This window comes from Crocodylus porosus, unplaced genomic scaffold, assembly GCF_001723895.1.
Source record: "Crocodylus porosus isolate Cpor-Errol unplaced genomic scaffold, CroPor_comp1, whole genome shotgun sequence".
Lineage (NCBI taxonomy): Eukaryota > Metazoa > Chordata > Crocodylia > Crocodylidae > Crocodylus > Crocodylus porosus.
Window position 1 is genome coordinate 62818734 of NW_017728907.1, and position 21239 is coordinate 62839972.

Consider the following 21239-nt stretch of genomic DNA (forward strand, 5'->3'; position numbering starts at 1 on the left):
GCTCATAGAGTAAAGGCAGTGGAGGGAGAGACTGGCCCGTATATATTGGCTGATTTGTAGGGTGATCATGAACACTCAGTGTAGTGCAGCTGTGAAAAAAGGCTTAATGCAGTTGTAGGGTATATTAAGCAGGTGTGTTTAGTAGAGACAGGGAGGTATTTGTGCCAATATAAAGGGAAGTAGTAACACCTAGTTTAGCATAATGTATACAGTTCTGGTTATCTGTGTTCAAAAAGATTAAACTGGAACCAGTACAAAGGTTACTTACTAGCATGGTTCAGGAGATAGAAATCTGTTTTCTTCTCCTTCCCTTGCTTGTCCCTTCTAAATGGGGCCACTGTTGTGGATCCTGGCTCTCCACCAGCTTGTCACAAGTATCTTCTTCCAACTCTTTCTCTGTTATGGAAAATCTGTTTTATGAGAAGAAATTAAGAGAGCATTTGACTTGTATATTTTAATAAAACAGAGGCTGAGGGGATATATGAATACTTAGTTGTAAATATGTTCATGGGGTGAAGATTATGGTGGGGCTACTTAATTGTCAGTTAACGAGATGGAACAGCTAGAAACTAATCAGGAATACATTTAAGATGGAAATTGGAAGAAGATGTCTAAGTATCAGAAAAGTGAAATTTTGGAATGATCTGAACAAAGTAGTGGGGCAATGAATATAAATTTCTTCAAGACTAGGGAAGGGAAAGTATCATCAGACAGGAGTGCCCTTGGAGCAGTAATCAGTGGATCTGATATGTTGATCTGAGCATGGTATCTCCATGATGGGGTTCAAAGAAAGCTAGAATTCCCTATGGAAGGTGGCTGGTGACCCCATGTTTCAGGACTTCTCTTGTTTTGCCTTTAGGGGCTGGAAGGAAAAGGATTTCCCAGGAATGCTTTATTTAGCTTCTGGGTTTATGTGTCGGGAGGGACCTTCCACTGAAGCTTTGGACACTGGTCACAGCTAGAGTGGGGAGCTTGGCTGGGGTGTGCCCAGGGGTGGATCCAGGGGGGTGCACTAGTGTACTTGCAACCACAAGTGGATTCCTGGTCCACTGAAGCTTAAAGTTTAAAACCAAATGCCTGGCAGTGACAGCAGCATTTCTAGTCATGCGGTGCTTGCTAAGGGAGTCAACTGACTTCATGGCTTATTCTAATCTACCTGTTCCTTTCTAAACTCTCCATTGTACAGGTGTTAATGACCCTCTGTTCTTTGGATGATCTTGATGTTCCATCAGCCAAGCTATCCTTTGCGCTGCAAGTCTGCTTTTAGTTTATTTTTAACTGGACACAAATGTATATTGTTTTATATGTGATGATGCACCTCACTATCTGCACCCATCTTTTCAAAATTCGAGATCTGACTGTGGATGCGCTGGTGTTTCTGCTGATACTTGAAGTTGCCTAGGTACTTGGCTGGAGGGTCAGACCAGTCACCACTTTGGGGGGTGAGGGGGAGAAGAAAGGTGGGTTTTTTTGTTATCTTCCTTTGTATCATAGCCTATAGTCCTCTTACTCTGATCATATTCCCTAGTATTACAGTGGCAGGGCACTGGCATTACCCTTGTCTCTGATGTGGCACTGCGCAAGTTTCCTAGTTCGCTTCGCAGCTGTGATGTGTGAGAGGGGTTGGATGAGGTGAGCATGTCTTTTGGGAAGCCTTTTCCAGTCCTGTGTTTTTCTATAGCCCAACTTAACTGCATCATCCTCTGTCCCATTTCTCAGTTTAGAATTAATTGGGGAGAATTTCAGTTGTAGCTTTTCCACATATTACATAAGATTTCTTTTTTCCACTGTAGGTTTCCTGCAGCGCATCAAATTCCAGTCAACAGTTAAAGTTGTTCTAGTAATATTGTACTTACATTTGAAAATTTCTTCTGTATACAGCTAACATTCAGATAAAGGATATTTAGCACATATCATAGTTACGCTGTGATTTAATATAGAAGATCCCAATCCCAGCCACATTAACTTGTTTACCCAAGAGTTAAACAATCTTGCTTAAACTTTTTTTCACTTCTAATTAACTGGGTAGGTAATTTTCCATGTTAGCAGTGGAATTGTTACAGATGATAAGATAAGCAGTTCATCTCTTCTCTGTATTCTTTGTTTATTCAGAAATTGCCAGTTACATGATAATTTAATCAAAACCTTATTTTCATTTCCAGTTAGCCAAAAGTTCATTCATCCACAAGATGCTGATAATGAACTCATCTCTGTAATAAGTAAATGTTAATATATAAGAAGAGATAATCATGGAACTTATTTTCTAGACAAAAAGTATGGTAAAACTATTTTCCTTATTTTCCAAGCAAAATTTCTGCATGCCATTTATTACTGGTTCTAATTTTGCTCAGATCATCTCTTCAAACATTTCAGTAGATTTAGTTCCACCTCTCTTGATTAATTTATCAGCTTAACAATTGTAACATCATTCTTTGCCTTGTTTTGTTAGATGACTCCCTTCTACATATTGATACTCTGAAAATTCATTGTACTGTGGTCTTGAATTGGTCCTTGTGTGAACACAGTTCTTTCTGAACCTTCTTCAGATCTCCCTTTTACCTGCATGAGCTCAGGCAAGCCCATTCATTTCTGTGGAAACAAGGGTAAATTCCAGAGAGTCGTTAATGCTTGTGGCATTCAGTTTTTTCATTATCATACATTACACATTTCCATCTTAATGACTCTTGGTATTCAAGAAGTAGTTCAAGAGAGAAACAAGCTCAGAATGTATCTGGGAGAGATTTGCAAAGAGGAAGGGGAATTTGGAGGTGAGATTCAGTCAGACAAGTTCCATTAAGTGCCCTCAATTTGGGAGGTTGTCTGGTAAAAAGAGAAAGGAGCCTGAAAGTTCAAGAGTTTGTGACAGAACAGGGTAGGATATAGAAAGAGGAAGGTGAACAGAGAAAGATCTGGTCATGCTGAGGATGGAGTAGACAACTTGGCTTGTCATTAAGAGAGGTCTCATGGGAAAAATAATGAGGGAAAAGCAGTTTTCCTTTGTATATTAAGAGGTTTGAAAAATTACCTAGCCACAAGGAAGAACTGATCCCTTGTTAGTAAACTGAGAAACATTAGTAGAGGATCTGTCTACTTAATTAAAGCATTCTCTAATGCTACCTGCTGATTCCCTGTTAATGAATAATCCTAAACATTTTTTTTGCAAACACCATTTGGAAATTTCCTAATTCAGTGGCAATTCTCCTTTGAATCAATACCATTGTTCCAGATGAGGTCTAAATATACTGAATTTTCCACTTGTAATAATCCTTCTATTTGCCAATTTAAGTCGGTACTCCCAGTGAACTTAGGTGGAAGACATTACTAAGGCACTGGCATGCAAGACAGAGAATGAATGTTGAGAAGCTGACAATGCAGATAGCACTGGGAAGACTGCCAGCGAAGAGATGCCCCTTGCTGGAAAGATTTTGGGAAAACATCAAGCTACTATATAATACAAACCTTCTTATTCTGTCCTTTTAGAATAATTTTTGTTATAGTTTTGAAATGTCATTCTCCTGCTGCCATATTATTGCCTCTATCTTTCTCTTCCATCTTTAGCAAGGCTGCTGCTTGCTTGTCCACCTGTTTCTTTTTCAGTGAATATACCCTTCTGGGGGAACAGATAGCACTTAATGACCATCAGGATGTGCTACCTTGGACATGGTGGGGTAAGCAAACTAGTTTTGGTGGCCGGATGTCTTTCAATCCACATTTTTATTGGTGCCCTGGGGGATACAGCTCTCTTCTCTCCTCTATCTGACTGGCAACCAGCCTTGACTTTAAAAAAAACCCATCTGGCTTATTCAAAGACCAGTGAGATAGTAATTGTTGAGAGATACTTATTCCATCTGTACTTACAAGATAACCAGTTGTCTTCGCAAATTAAATGTGTCCCATCTGTTTTCCTACCTTTTAAAATGAACACAAGCGCTTCCTACTGTTTCATGAAAAGCAGCATTTGATAAAATGGAGACTTAAGTCATGAAGCACTAAAAACACTAGGCTCATACCCTAAATTCCTGGGAACCTAGAAAATGTATCTTCTATTTTGTCAAAAAACAGATCGCCATAAAATGGCCCATGAAATAGCTGTTTCCACTTTTGCTACAAGCAGTGACCTAGGGCCAACACTTGGTACAGAGGAAATCTGTATTGTAATTGCTGTTCTCCCTATAATGTAGTTTGAACAACCTGCAAGCATTGGGCTAAGCTCCTTGGCCCATGGTCCTCTGCTTACAGTGACTGAAGTTGTAGCTGGTGCAAAGTAATTTTGGTGAATATTTGAATTTTAGTGAATCTCACTTGACTTTGTTCGTATATCATAGTTTGCTGTCCTTGTCTATTATTCTGAAGTAGTAACACCCATTTGGTGGGCCAGCAAGATGCTGTGGGTGAGGTATTGCCTGATTTCTCTTCCCCACTTTCTCCGAAACTTTCCCAATGTAGCCTGGATGTACATGGGTTTGTACTCCCCTCTCCATTTGAGGGAATTATTGGCAGGGCAGTGTGCTGCAGAGGGATACAACAGCCCAGCAGCCACCTCCGTCCCCTATAGAGTCAGGCCCAGTCAATCAATTACTTAACTACATACAAATTTATTATTACAACAAAACCATTAAAGGGTAAGGACATAAATTTTGTGTGTGTGTGTCTGAATTTACAAAACAATAAAACCTATTCCACACACACACACACACAAATTATTATTTAAAATACAGATGAACAATAGAACAACCCAGAACAAAGGATATTGATCGGGAAATTTTATAACTCTATTAATATACAAACTATTACTTCAACTTATTCACATAAACTATAAGGCACAGTCTACAAATATAACAAGCAATCCTTAGACTACCTGGGTGCCCTCCAGGGCAGGGGCCCCACTCCCAAGGCACCACTACAGGAAAGGAGGTGGGGGGAAAGCAAAGGAGAGGGAGACCCCAATGACTCCTAAGCTCCCCAGCTATCACCCAGGAGCGGCTCACGTGGTGCCCCTTCACAACCCGGGGGGGTCCCTCCCCTGTGGGGACCCTCTCTCCGGGGTAACTTACTGCTCCACAGTCCTAGAGGGTTGCCTCCCATTCTCCAGGTCGAGCTTTGTTCCCTGCCAGGCCTTCCTGCTGCCCAACTCTGCTGCTGCTGGCCTGGCTTAGGGCCATATGCACCACTGCATGTAGTGGGCGCTTCACCTTGTGCTAGGGGTTGGAGGCCCGGACACCTTGTTCAGCACCAGGGCTTGGTCTGTTCCCAGACCCTCTGGGCAGTGTCATCTGCACTGGGCTGCTGTCCCAAGCCACCCTGAGCGGCTCCCAGGGTCTCACCCTCCGTGCTGCGCCTCCTGCACCGAGCTGCCAGCCTTATGCTGGGGGTTGTGGACCTGAGGCGCCCAAGGAGCTTCAAAGATCCTGCTCAAAGGCCTGTGCACCGTGTCTCTGGCTGCATGCCAGAGGTTGCAGACCTGAGCTACCTCACACAGCGCCTAGGGTCTGGACGCCATGCTGCGCACCAAGAGCCTAATCGCTGGAGCCGTCTGCGGCTCCCCGCTGATATAAGTCTTCAGGGGCTCTTCCTGGGCTACTGCTTCGCCCTGCTGAGCAGCTCTCCTCAGCTCTTCTAAGTCCTGCTCTTCTCTCTTCTCTGTCCCTGACGCATCTCCCTCATGCTGGGCACACAGCTCCTTTCATATACTCCACGGCTCCTCTCCTGAAGTCTTCCAACCCGAGTGTTGCAGTCTTCAGTCAGGTCTGGGGGAGCTCTTCTCCTTCTCCTTCCCAGGAAGGGGGTGTAACTGTATTTCTCTTGCTGCCTCCTCATTGATAGATGGGCTCCACCAATCAAAACTGCAGGATCTCAAGCCTGGGACTCAACCCAAGCTCTAAAAGGGAAGCCTGCTGCACCAGCACAAGTCTCTTCCAGGCATGAGAAGCAGCAAGGCCTGGACAGCCTTGGTGCTATACAAGCTGGCTAATTATCCCAGGAGCAGCACTGCATGGAACAGAAGTCATGCTGTTTCAATTCTTGAGCTAGCATTTGCAGTGAGTTCAAGTGTCTCTCTGGCATATGCTGCAAGTGGCATCCACATGGCTTTGAGGCAGGCCATGTGCAAGGGACTGGAAATGGGGCATGTGAAATCAAGAAGATTAAAAAACACTGATCTAGAGGATAAGATTACTGACAAGATGTTTATATAAGTGCTCATTTTTAATGCTTCAGGGATGTATTTGGTAGTCGTGCTTGTCTGAGACAAAAAGAAATGCAAAACTCTAGAACTCTTGGTTCAGAGATGATACCTTTTATTAGACCAACTAAAATTGCAAAAAAAAATATCTTTTTTCTGCAAGCTTTTGGGCTCACACACTTTCTCAGGCTCAGGGAAAATTAAAGATGGTAAAAAGTCCCTATAGGTAGGAAATACATTTCGTTTTTGCACAGAGGAAGGCTGTTCCTTTGGATTTAGATTTAAACTTTGTTGCTGAACAACAAGAAAGATTTCTATACCTCCTGCCTGTCTGGCATTTGACACCACTAGGGAAGGAATCCTACCTGATCTGCACATCAAAGAGCAACTCCCAAAGACACTCTCATGGACCCAGGGGAACAAACTTCTACCTTCAGCTTCCTTTGTGCAAAAATGAAGTTTATTTCCTACCTATGGAGACTTTTTACCATCTTTATTTTTCCCTGAGCCTGAGGAAGGGCATGTGAGCCCAAAAGCATGCAGAAAAATATATTTTTTTGCAATTTCTTAGTTGGTCTAATAAAAGGTATCATCTTTGAACCAAGAGTTCTAGAGCTTTGCATTTCATTTTTAAGGCTAATACTTGCACAACAACCCCGATTCTTACTCCCTTCTAGTGAAAGACCCCCAATATATACCTTGTAACAGCTTACAACCAAAACAGCTTGTATCTTGAGTTTCAAATATCAAGCAGGACAGACTTGGTTTGTGAACAATCCACAGGATCCGGATTATTATAGGGCAAAATCAACCTTCGTGTGGAAGCACAGCACAGATTGTAGGTAGGAATTAAGTGGTGACAAAAGCTTTGCGTTGGGCTTTAGCACAGGGGCGGGTTTCATTCTTAAAGTATTAGACAAACATATGTGAATAACATAAGAGTTTGAGAAAGTTGCTTCATGTGTTTTGCGTAAATTGAAAAAAAAAAGGTGATACTTGTTGAATAAATTATTCATCGAGGTCCAATTCTCAGCACAGTATTCTATCACTGCCATATGAAATTACATCAGGCAGAAGCTTGGAATACCAAAAATAGCTTGAATTCATAAAGGCAGATTTTAAAATTACAGAGCAGCTGAGCAACAAAAAGTACACAGTTCATACCAGGCTTCAGCTGCTTGTTTGATGCTTCAGCCAAAAACAACTTAGTTATTTAAAATGAAATACTGTAGGCGGTTAATCCTGAAACCACCAGGGATCCTGAACAAAATGGCAGCACAAGGCAGACACAGCAGTGTGGGAACATCTGTTGCCATGCCAACCTTTTCATTTAAAGCTACAGCAGAGCAGTTGCTATCACATTATATTAAATACAGGTTTACTCAATAATAACATCATATTCTTGGCATGTTTTATGCATGTGTAGGAATGCTTTGGACCTGAAGTACCAGTCACAAGTCAAAGAAAGGTGCCCTCTAATCTTGCATCTTTTCTTTCGTGATGTAGGTGAGACATTCTTGAATTGTGTGGTGTGTTTTGCAATATGCCCCTGTTTACTATAGTCACGAATGCACCTTTCCGAGGAACACTACAACCACACCGCCTGATAGTGGTGTATGCAGTCACCCATGTTTACACCCTGTCAGCCTGACATTCAGCTCCACCTAGACAGTAGTCAAACTTTTTTATTTCAATTGAAGGATTTTCTCACATTCAACCTAATAGGCTAGATATGATGTGTACTTCCTAGCAACAGCCACAAATAGAATAAGTGGCTGCGTGACTTAAAATGTAGAAAAATATGCTTATAAATGCTGCTGAAAGATATTCAGTTATGTCTTCAAGTATGTGCAGGGAAAGGGGTATTCTTCACTTGTGGGGGGTTTTTTTGATCATTTAAAAACATTTTTTCAAGATTCTTGTACACATGATAAAAAAAAAACCCAAGCCACATGTTACGTGTCGAGAGGCAAGCTTAACTGTGTGTGTAGAGCAATAAAATCATTGTTACTTAGCTTTCCATAACAGAGAGGTGTAGCTCTGCTAATTAGGGCCTCACCCTGAGGCCTTAAACATATTGGCTAGGTGCAGATATTCAAAAAACCCGAGGTGGAATAGATCTAAGTTGCACAGTTTCTGTAAGCAGCACAGTTTAAATCGGTAGAACACACATTCACCCTTAGGCCATGCGTAGATAAAATGAGGGTCATGTTTACATGACACATTAAAGCAGGTTAAATGCTTTTGGACCCCTTTACTGGTGTTGGTGTTTGCCTGCATTGGCAGAGTATCGTGCAGTAATTCCAGCTGCTGTAGCAAATTCAGGGGCATAATGCTCCTTAAATGACTTGGGACGCAGCAAACCAAAACTTCCGAGGAGTTTGTTTGCTGCCCTACTGCCACAGAGCGAAGCACTGGGCTCTGTGTGGCTCAGGGGCTTTGCAGGAAGCCCATGCAGGCAGCCTGGCAGCAGCCCGGGAAGGCAGGCTCCGCCCAAGATCTTTTTTTCTCCCTCCTGCCTGCCTGCCTGAACTGTGCAGGGACCCGGTGCTTCCATCTCTGGTTGTGGTGCCCCCCAAGCTGGGTGCCTCTGGGCGGGTGCCATCTGGTAGGGGGCTGGTGCTGCTGAGAAGGGAAGCACCAGCCCCCCCTGTAACCCAGGGACTGCTCCACCCACCAGCAGCTCTCCCTCCCCTCCCCAGCTCTGGGAGGCAGGTAAGTTCAGGATTGTGCATGACACAGGGGTTTAAAGGGCCCTAAATTGAAGTGGTGTTTTTAAAAACCCACCGCTTCAATTTAGGGCCCCTATTTTGTCTACAAAGTCCCTTAGACTGGGTTCTGCCATTTTAAACCTCGTCTGTGTGCACCAAACTTCTGTTCTGTTAGGTATAGACCAGTTGTGTGTGCTGATTTTCTGTTTTGTTATGGGTATAGATTGGTTTCCGATCACTTATACCAGTGGAAGTGTAATGTCTGTACCTGGCCAATATTGATTAGTACTTATTGAAAGGAACTCTTCAAAGGACCAGGTACTATCTTGCAGAAATAAAGGTTACAGAAGTAGGCACTTGTGAAGTAAAGATAATAAGTACTTAAACAGTGGAGCTGATCAAATTCTGTGATCAAGGTGGGAGGACTAAGAAGCCAAAAGAGAACAAAGGCAGTGAACAGGCACATTTTATTGAAAAATTACTTATAAGAAGTTTGTCAGACTTCCTTCTTGAAGCTGCTTAAACACATTGGTAAGGGAGCACTTCTTTAGTTCACTACTTTTTAAATTAAAGACAGATTGGTTGTTGGTAGCATATAAGTATTACAAGAGAGTGACAAATATGAACATGACAAAAAACGGCAAACACAGTTTTGGGACGGCTTAAATCTTGAATCGTCCTAAAATCCATAAAGATGATTGTGTAAAATTCATCTATCCCATTTGGACCTTATTTTCTGAATTATTCCCCTTTTATGTAATGTAAGAAGAAGATTGATCAACTTTTTATTTCTTTTATTCTGGTCAACCACATTTCTGTACTTAAATCTGCTTTGCCTTGTCTTAAACATACTATACTATTGCGAATGAGTTGATAAGAACGTATTTAACATCATGAAGTGACTGGATCTGGCTCAAATTGAAATGAATTCATTTTAGACTGTTATTCAAATAGCTGATTAAATTATTTCTTCTGCTACCTTGGCAAATGTGCCTGTGCATCTAGTAGTAGTTTGATACCTCATATGATTCACTATGGTTGATATTTGATTTTACCAAGTCTATTTCACAGAAACCTGATATGTTTACTATTTCTACATTAACAGTCTCAAAAATCTTCATTGGTACTTCATTATTAGCCTTGTCTTGTGTGATGTCATCAACTTAGGATAATACTTGTGCAATTGAAATTTTGGTCCAAAGTCTGTCATATTTCACTTCCTGTACATATTTGGTGTTCTAGTAAAATGAACAATTTATCATTTGAACAGGTCACAGGTTTCCAGTGAGTTGGCTCTCAACTGTGAAGCTGCTCGTGCCAAATATCAAGATATCCATAAATCTTACCATCATTAGAATAAAATACGACGCTAAGGTTTTGTAAAAGTCTTCCTGCAGCTCCAAAAAATAGTTCCAGTATATAGTGTAGTCTGTTCTAGTGCATGGCCTTGGTACTAAAAAAAAGTGCCTACATTTTTTTTGCTTAATTAACAGTTTACAGTTCTCTCAGTGTAACTGAGAACCCAGAAACCCACTAGCTCTATCATTTGGAAAGCTTGTAATGATTGGTTTGTGGTTGCTCCAGGAAGCCTTTGCAGTGATGGGAAGCAGTCAGTTTCATGACTCCTGTAACTAAACCTGGAAAATGAGGGCTGATAGCAGACCTGAAACTGATAAGCTCCTGTCATTTTCAAGGTTTCTAATAGCAGTAGGGCTGTGCTAAACAGCACTGTTTTGTTTCAACTTCCGTTTCACCCTTTCAAAAGGACAGTATTTTGTTTCATTGTTTTGTTTCATTTCGAAGCACTGTTCTGTTTCGTTTAGTTGAAACTCTCACTGTTTCGATGCAGTTTGACGTTTCGCCCATAGGCTGTAATGGGGAATCATGAAAATGCCTATATCTTTGTCATTTCTTGCCTGATGTAGATGAAAATTGCAGGTATGGTAGCCCCTTCTGGGGGCACGAAGCGTGACAGGTTTCAAGGAGATGGGTGTAGGAATTTCTGGGAACCTGCACTTCAAACTACTCAAAGCAAAACACAGCTGCTTGCTGTCATCCTGCGTGCGAATCTGGGGGCCTGCACCCCCAGGAAGGGCTGCGGGGCTGTGCCAGACTCTTCCTGGGGGGTGCAGGCCCCCGGATCTGCATGCAGGATGACATTCAGGAACATTTTCCCAGCTCCCAATTCGATTCCCTAGCCCCCTGTTCAATTCCCCAGCTCTCTGATCGCTTCCCCGAGCTCTTCCCAGGAGGCATGGGCCCCCAGATCTGCACACCGGGTTTCAGCAGGCTGCCACAGCAGGCTGGAGCCAGCGGCATCACTGCAGTCTTTCTGGCGCTTGGTGCGCAGATCGGGGTCCCGCATTCCCTGGGAAGAGCTGGAGAAACGATCAGAAAGCTGGGGAATTAAACTGGGAGCTAGATGTCAATATAAGAGCCCTTCCTCCCTCTTCCCCCCTCTTCCCCCTCCCTCTCCTTAGTTTCTGTTTAGCTGCAAGGAAGCCTGGCTTCAAAACTCAAAACATTTAGAAACTTCTGAAATTTTTTCAGTGCCCTCATTTCATTTTGAAGCTGTTTCAAAGCCTTTTGTTTAATTTCGATTTTGCTGTTTTGAGCTTGGAACACATCAAAACAACTTTGAAATGAAACACCCACTGAAATTTCACACAGCCCTAAATAACAGCCCTTTTGCACTCCGTTCCCTTCCTGATCTCTGTGCAGTTAACCCAAGTATAATTATGATCCAGAGTTGAGGTTGTACACTGAAAGATGCTGTGTAATAAAGTGGTTTATGTGCTTAACTCTTATGCAGATAACCAGTGTTTGTTACAATGTAAGCAACAGGCAACAAGCTGGGACTGGCATTCTGCTATGCAGATCGTTGGCTTAAGTGCGTGTCCCAAATGCATAGATATGGATAACACATTAGTGTTGCTTCTCCTAAGTTGAGCAAAACCAGAAATGCTCTGATGCTTGAAAGGCTTTGACATGGATTATTTCTTACAATGTTTAGAGTTCACATACCAGGCACTATATTGATGGATGCGTTAGTTTAGAATAATTTTGATACGTTTACCATGTCTGCTTTTATTTGGGACATTCTGAATAAACAATAGAAGCTGTGAGGCGAGTAGCAGTCTTATTGCATTCATTTGTATGACAATACGCAGTATTCTCTGTCTACTCATGGCATCTCATAACACTGCTGGTGTTAGAGATCTGGGAACAAATTCAAAGGGTGAATTTAAGTCTGTGACTATTTGATTCCATACCATGAGCAAACCATAAACGGTGCAAGAATTTTTTAGCTTTCATACTCGTAATGGGACTTGAGCATTGGAAATTTTGTTTGAGAAAGAAGTAAAAAAAAGGGCTTGCCTCTAAGGTGCAGTTACAGTATTTTGTGGGTTTTTAAGCTATATTGCTGTATCCCCCAGAAAGGTGAAACCTGTTGCCATGTTTGTGTGAGCAAATTATTATTTGTGTTTGAGATACAAACTTCCAGCTGTTTCGCATAGGTCACATGAAAAGTAATTGTCCAGAAGTAATTGTAGGGACATAAATAGCGTCTTAATTGGGATTCCTATAAGAATATACAGAAAACAAGGGAAAAATCCTTCCTCCATGAAGCAATAATCACTGCTTTGAACATTCCTGCCAGTGAAGTCAACTGCAAGGCTGTTTGTGGAAAGTAAACACAAATAGAATAATATAAAACATTCTTTACAATGTTCATTCAGACTGCTTCCCTTTCATAAATGTCTGAACTTAGTGAAATCTGTAAAGGTTGGACATTCACAGAGGATCTAATTTTTAGAAGTGCTGAGCATATAGCTCTCATTGACATAAGAGGGGAGTTGTGGGTGCCCAGTAGCTCTGAAAACCAGGCCTTAAGCTCTCTTTTGCACTTTTCTAAACAAAAGGAGTACGTATCTACGTGCTGTTTTCTTTTAAGCATGCCTTAGACTGGACTGTACTTCTGTTAACAAGCTGCTATTTTGCCCCCGTATAAATATGGTATTCTTCTTTTAGAATTGCTTTTGCAATCCACAGATGGAGTCGTGCATAAAAATATTGTGGAAAAACTTAGCTTAACTGCACAAAACCATATCTGAATACAGTTTAAAAGGTCTTACTTATAATAAGCCATTGACAATGTTTATTATAAATAAGTTAATGGGAGGTAGCAAAATTTAATGGAGCCAGCATTTGCCACCCAGATTGGCTTCTTTTCTTGGGTTTAACTTGCCGTATGATCTTACACCCCTTTTCTTTCTGTGTTTCTTCTTCTTTTTACCTGTTTAGTTTGCAAGTGCTTCTGAGGATGGACTGTCTCTTACTATGTTTGTGTAACTTCTGTTTACAGTTGGTTGTAGCCTCGAAGTCAGAGGTTCTCAATGTTTTTAGACCCGAGGCACCCCTTCAAAACTTTCCAGATTTAGCAGCACCCCATTAAAAATGAATATAAATATATTATTAATGTTATAATATAAACAATATAATTTGATTATTAATTACTATGCTATTACTATTGAGCCCTGGAACTGTAAGGGACAGAGCCTGGGGATGCCTGGCCAGTAGAGGCAAGGTGCTGGGCTGCACACTCAGGAGATAGGTGAGAGGATGGGAGGGGCAGGGATTGGGCAAAAGGCACACAAGGCCTGGGAGGGTAGGGGGGCCTGCCCAAGGGATGCTGTGATACAGTCACTGCAACCCCTACTGCAGACAGGTTGACATATACTGCACGCCTTCTGCAGAGCCACACTGAGGATCAGCTGTGGCAGGAGTGCATGCTCTTGCCACAGCCCTTCCCAGACTGACCCTGCATGGTGTCTCCCAGAAGGAGGAACAAGGGGCAGTTGGACCTGCCCCCTGCACCTTGGTTTTCAGGAGGTGCATTAGAGCCAACCTGAGAAGCAGGATATCTTCCTGCATTACATCGTGGTTTGGTTCCGACATACCTCCTGAAAACTGAGGTGCCTGGCAGTAACAGGCTGGAGACAGATGCTGCTCCCACCAGGTAGAACTACCCTGAGCACCTTTGTTTTTGGGAGGCACATTACGGCTGAACTGGAAAGAGCTGCAGCAGCAGTTGGACACTTGCCTGCATAATGTAACGTGGGCAACGTGCCTTTCTGCTGTAGTCGCTTCCCAGTTCAGCTCCAATGTGCCTCCCAAAAACCAAGGCACAAGAGGCAGTTTCATCCTGCAGCGGTGATGGCAGTGGGGCTGGCATCACAGCACTCCTGTCAGGTTCACACACCAGCCTTGCGGGGCCATCTCACTGTGGCTGACAACTGCTGTGCTAGGTGCTCCTGTGATAGTAAATCATAACAAGATCATTCCTACCTTATCAAAAGTTTCTCATCTATAACAACAAAACAAAACAAAACACCCAAACACCAATTTCTAGACTGAGCAGCATTCAGGGACAAATTATATTGTTGTGACTTGAAACCATCAAATTGTGCATATAGCCAACCCATGTAAATACTTGATTATCTTACTGTTGCCTTTATCCTCTCTTCCCTCCTTTGTTGTATCTTGTATCAGTTAACACGTAAGCTCCGTGGAGCATAGACCGTATCTTACTGGGTATTTGTACAGTGCTTAGCAAAACCCCTGTTTTAAACTTTCCCATACTACTGCAGGGGCCTGCCAGTGCTGGGCGAGGGGAAAATGTATCATCCTGCTAACCTCAGTCCAAGGACCAGAATATCTGGTTTCTGTTCGAAGAGGGACTATGCAGTAATAGCAGTGATATTTTCCAGCCATTTAAAAGGGAGGAAGCTAAATTCTTTCCTCGGAGGATTTGGCACAGTCCGCTAACTTGAAAGCAGATTACCAATCAGCAGAAGTTGGCTCTCTCAGTCTTTTAAGATGAAGATCCATACTGTGTGTCTGAAACTTTCAGGTAGATTATGTGAGCTGAAGTAGCCTTGACACTGGAGCAGTAGAGGTTCACAAATGTAATTATTTTTCATGGATTTTAAAATGTATAAAAGCACACTGTAAGGATTGGAGATTTTAAGGGCCCTTGACTCCTTGAAAATTTCTGAAATCAGTCATCTTAATCAGAGCTATGTTGAATTGTCAGGCAAGTTGCCTTTTATTGCTGGAGTTAGTAGTTTCCAAGAAAGCTGGTAACTAAAACCTTGTCCTTTTTAAATTAGCATCAAACCTTACAGAACTGACAAATATGTTGTGAGAAACAATGAGGTTGCTTTTTTTAAAATGCCAACTTTCATATGAAAAACATCATCTTCACAATCCACAGCAACTTCACCCAATTTACTTGATAAATTGCTATAGCTTGCCTTGAATTAGCCACTTTGCAGAAAGTTTGCACAATCTGTAAGCTTTGAAAACAGGCATACAGTAGCGTTCAGCAGGAATGGGGAATGACAGTTACTTAAATGACTGCCTTCTATTTATTAAAGTATATTGCTAAAGCAGCTAGGCAATTTATATCAGTAAAATAAGTACAGATGCAAATCAGTGGGATCTAAACTAAAAGGTATTATAAAAAGGTTAAGTAGTACAACCAGGTCAACTCTCCTTTGCAGAGCACATGGCATGTAGCAGGATCCAGTGTTCTGTCACCTACAAATTAAGTCCTGTCACAGTATTAGATACATGACACTCTTTTCTTTTCTATCAGCATATTATCTTAGTACCTCACATGCATTTTTCTTACAACACCCATGATAGGTAAGGAGTATTTTTTATCCCCATTTTAATATTATTTTTATTATCATTATATCTAGGAGCCATGGCACAAAGGCATCTGAGGCACAAAGAATGTAAACTGTTTGAACATAGGACTGAGTACTGAAGGGACCTTGTAGTATTGCAGGTAACCACATTATAAACTCCCATTCCTAAACTGATCAAGATCTAATTTAAAACTGGTTGGGCACATCTACACATGCTATTAATTCAAAGCTGGCTTACTGCACAGTAAAAATACTTCCCTGCCCATCAGGTATTTGCTAGCAGCTGTCCTGGGTATGGGGCAGCTGTGGGCAAACCTTCTGCTTGGCGGGGTAGGGCATGGGGCTTGCTGGCTGCTGCCCTGCTTGACATGGAGCTGGCTGCTCTGGAGAGCAGGGGGGTGACTGGGAATCCAGCTCATGACTGTCCACCAGAGCAGCTCTGCACTGCGTGGAGCTGGCTGCTCTGGAGAGTGGGCAGGGGCTGGGAATTAGGGCTGTGCGATGTTTTGGTACCTGATTCGATTTGGCAGAGATTTGGCCCAATTTGGTGGCTGAATCTCCAAATCTGAATCGAATCAGAATACCCTTTAACCTCTCCAAATCAAATCAGAACACTCTGAATTGATTCGGAAGGATTTGGAGATTCGGACATAGACATAGCTTTAACTGTTTTTTCTAAATACTTCTAGGCAGCAGGCAGCTTGTCAACACTGCAATGCTGGGGCACATGGAGCATCCCACATAAGCGCAAGGAGCTCCTAAGCATGCTTGGCAGCAGACCCAGAAGTGGACCAGAAACACTTCTAGTTCACTTCCGGGTTCACCGGGGAGCACATTGGGGGCCCCCCCCCCCGCGCCCTCCCAGCATGGCGACTGGTGCTTCCTGGGTCTGGGGGCAGGGGGGGCATCTGGGGTCCCAGCTGCGGCAGATCGCCCTGCTGGGGGGACATGGGGGCTCCCCAGCGGACCTGGAAGTAGAACAGAAGTACTTCTGGTCCACTTCTGGGTTCACTGCCAAGCACATGGAGGGCATTGCCGCACTTCTGTGGGATGCTCCATCTGCCCTAGCATCACAGCATTCACAAGCTGTGCTGGTACCTCAAGTTATGTAGAAAAAACATTTAAAGCTGTGTCTATGTCTTAATCACTGATTCTCTGAATCAGCATCAAATCTTCAGATTTGGATTTGGCTGAATCGAATCAGGGACAGTGATCCAAACTGGCGAATCAAATCACTGTCCCTGATTCAGACTGAATCCGAATTGAATAGGGCCTGCTTTGTACACTCCTACTGGGAATTCAGCTCCCAGTCAGAGTCAGCATGTGTGTTACTGTGCAGTATCTACTATGCAGTTAGTTTACTACCTGTATTTACAGGTAGTAACTAGCTGTACAGTACACTAATTTACTGCACAGTAAATGTGAGCATGTGTAGACAGCAACGCTTTGCTGTACAGTAGACTACTGTGCAGTAAAGAATCTTACATAGACACATCCATTGTGTTGTTGTCCCTTCTCTAAATGGAAGGCTTTTCCACAACCTCATCAGTCTAAAGGTTAGGAATCTTCTTCTAATTTCTAGCCAGCATTTATTCATGACCATTTTATACCCCTTTGTTCTTGTGCCTGTGCTATCTTTTAGTTTAAATAGCCCTTCATCCTCTGTGGTACTTATCTTCCAGATGTGCCTACAGAGAACAGTCATATCCCCTTTTAGCTTTCATTTTGCTAGGCCAAAAATATAATCTCCTTTCAGTCTCCTCTTGTCCAGATAAGTTTTCTTTCTCTTGATAGTTCTAGTAGCCCTTCTTTGTGCTTTCCTGAACATGTATGACCAGAATTGCACAAGGCTTTTTACCAGAGGTTCTTGCCAGGGCCTTGTAAAATGGCATTAATACTTTCTAATTTGTATGGACAATAAAGATGCTTAGGGCAGAAACTATCTTTTTGGCTCTTTGTACATCTTAGATTTTTACTCATGAGTAAAATGCTGAGGCACTACCATATGTCATAAATGACATGAAATAACTCGGACAACTTCTCATGCCTGTAATCTGTGTGATCTGTGTGATCCAAGATTTCCTGTGTCTCATCCAAAAGACCAGACATTCACTTAGGCTAGTGTCGCAGAGCACTCGGGTGCCCTGCGCTTAAAAGCAGAAATGGCTCAGGAGAGACCCCTAGTGGTGAGAAGGGGGAGGTTCAACTGCCAGTCACCAGGGCAGCACAGGTGCTGGTTGCTAGGGGAACCAAGCGAATCAGCTGACAGGAAGGGGCAGGGCTTGGCTCCTTCTTAAGCCCAAGCATGAGGCCAGGAGGGCAGTTCCCCTCCAGCAGCCAAGGAGGGGGGAGCTCAGCTAGTGAGAAGATAGATTGCAGGAGCATCCCGTAGTTGCCGCTATGAGTTGGAGTATTCCCGGTAGGGGTTTTGACCAGACAGTTTAGAGTTTATGTTGCAGCCCAGGGGCTTGAGTTTTCTGTTTGTAGTTTTATAAGACCAGAGGACCGGGTTAGGCTATAAGGGGTCGGAGAAGGCCTCATAGGAGCTCCACGGTAGCGTGGGGACCCTGGTGCCATAGAGGGCGCGGTGTTCGGGGCGCATTTGACCCCAGTCCTGGAGCTGAGAGAGGGGGCAGGGAGGAGCCCTGGAGCTGAGAGAGGGGGAGGATACCCCTGTCACAGCTAGTATTTATAAGCTGTCCCATATACTAAATGTAAATTACAGATAATGCATGTCTGGCCCCTCCCCAACCATCTCCTTGCGTTGGCTACCATCCACAAAATACTCCAGAGAGCAGGCTTTGAATAAATTCCAAGCAGGGAGAGGGAGCTAGCTCAGACTCCATCCCAAGCTGCTTCCCACTCAGAGCTTTTATCTTGGTAGCATTTAGCCTTTGCAGCTTTGATGGGCAATGTCTTCATCTTGTTAATCATTAGAATGTCAAAAGGTCAAGACTATGATCTGATTTTTGAGAGGTTGGGACTGTTGGTGATAGGTAAAGAGAGTGAGGATTAGGCCTGCAAGCATCTTGTCCTCAGACAACAGTAACCTCAGAGCACACACTGCATAATAGAACAAAAGACTTTGCTCTCAGATACTTAAGCTCAATTAAAGAAACCTGAGAGCTCCAGTATCATTCAGGGGGAGAAGACACATAGCAGCAGAGAGTTTGGGAGACAGAGGTGTTATTAGGACTGTTTGTGTAGACAGGGTGGAGAAGAACAACTTTTCCAACTGGAGGTTGTTGAAAAATTTTGAGTTTGAAAGTTTTTGACTGAAAACTTTGTGCCATTTTTCCTGTCTTCTAACAAATTCCTGGTTAATAAATAAAACCATAATGAATATCGCTAAAATTAACTTACAGAAAATGACTCCTCCTTTTTTGAACACGCTGCTTCTGGAAGCTAATTATGGAACGCTGGGGTCCCTGACAGATATTCATATAATGGTACAGTTGGGATCTAAGAAATACACTGGACATGTGATTTCTGGGATGGGGGTTTAAAATTTCTTAGATCACAATCACATGATTGCTGGGGCTGGACCCGAGTGCTGACATCATCCAAGAGCAGCCCTGGGCCTGTCTTGGGCCTGATAATGACAGGTTTGATGAGAATAGGTCAGCATTGGGACTAAGCAGCCCCAGGTCTGGAACACAAGCCACATGTTCAATTTAAGGCTCCATACAAGCCAACCACAAAAATGTTCAGGAAGGATAAGCAAGGAAAAAATGGAAGAGGTGCTGCCCTGGAAATAAAGGCAATGTACATGTGTTTTGTGATGCAGTACAAAGTGGAAATTAGGCCTGTTGAAAGCCTCTGGGTAGAGGTCAGAGGGAAGACCAGCAAGGAAGATTTCATGGTGGGAGTCTGCTACAGACCACCCAGAGGAGGAGGTAGATAAGGTATTTTCTAAACCAGTGGTTCTCAACCTTTTTAGTAGCGGGACCCATTTGGCAAGATTGATGGTTTATCCCAACCCATACCCCTCTGGCCCTGCCAGTGCCCGACTCACAGTCCCCTCCCCCCCGCCTGGCTCTGCTGGTGCCCCTCATTCCCAAGCCACAGCCCCTTGGTCCTACTGGTGTCCCTTACCCCCTAGCCACAGCCCCCTGTTCCCCTGGGCCATGCTGGTGCCCCTCACTCCTGATCTGCAGTCCCCTGTCCCCCGCCCAGGCCTGCTGGAAGGGGGCCTCAGCTGCCTCTGTCTCGCTTGGGCCAGAATGTGAGCAACTGTGGACCCCTGTGTGTATAGACCAGGGGTTGGCAAAATGTGGCCCACGAGCCAGATGCAGCCTGCTAGGCCATTCTATTGGGCCTGTGGGGCCCCTAAAAAATTTAGAAAATTAAAATTTATTTGCCCCTGGCTGCCTGTCATGTGGCCCTCGGTGGCTTGCCAAAACTCGGTAAGCGGCCCTCTGCCCTAAATAATTGCCTGCCCCGGCATAGACACTGCCCTGCGCCACCAGGCCAGGCAAGCAGGTTCCCACTGCGAAAGACTGTCCCACCTCCTTCCCCCGCTGATTCTCCCCTGATTCCTCCTGCCCAGGCGCAGCCCTGCACCTGGCCACTGTCCTGGTGCTAGCAGGCAGGCACGTGCATGCATACATGCCACCCCCTCCAGCCTTTCGGACAGTCCCTTGGACTTCCACCCCGGCTCCCGATACCTACCTGCTTCTAGTGGCTGGGGCTGCTCCCATGACTCAGCCTCACTCTGTGCTGGCTACGTGTGTCTGTATGCACAGCCAGTGTGCCCGTTGCCTCCAATTGTCCCAAGCAGCTGCTTGCAGGCTGGAATGCTGCCAGCCTGCGAGGGGAAACCTGTGCTTTTACGGGCTTTTCTGAGGACCTGCTGACAACCCTTTCAAATATTCTTGCAACCTATTTTTGGGTTGTGACCCACCAGTTGAGAAATGCTGTTCTAAACAATTGCAGGAAGCTTCCAAATTGCAAGACCCAGTTCTCATCGGGGACTTTAATTATCAAGACATCTGTTGAGAGAGAAACACTGCAGTGCACAAACAGTTAATCAAATTCTTGGACTGTGTTGGGGATAACCTTTTGATACAGATGGTAGACAGGCCCATTGTGGGGGGCAGAGGGACCTCTTCTTAACTTGCTGCTCACAGAGAGGAATTAGTTGGGAATGTGACAATGACCGTGAAATAATAGAGTTCAAGATCCTAATGGGCAGTGCTGTACCTAGAGTCCTGGTGGCCCCAGAAGAACTTTTAGTCTTGGGCTCCCCTTCACCAGAGATAATGATAATAATAATCGGACAATGGAAAAAAGTACCATTTTCGGGCCCCCTGTCTGTCCGGGCTCCCAGCGGCCGCCTGACTCACCCATTCCTGTGTCCGGTGCTGCTAATGGGAGGGTGAAAGGAGAGCAGCAGAATAAAGACACTGAATTTGAGAAAAGAAGACTTTAGAGAACTCAGTGAAGTAATGGGCAGTATCTGCTGGGAGGCAAATCTGAGGTGAAAAGGAGTCCAGGAGAGCTGGATGTACTTTAAGGAGACTGGGAACAAGCCATCCTAATGTGACAGAATGGGAAGTGCCACAGGAGGCTAACCTGGCTAGGCAGCCATCCCTTCAATGAGCTGACCCTCAAAAAGTGGGTATTTGTGGC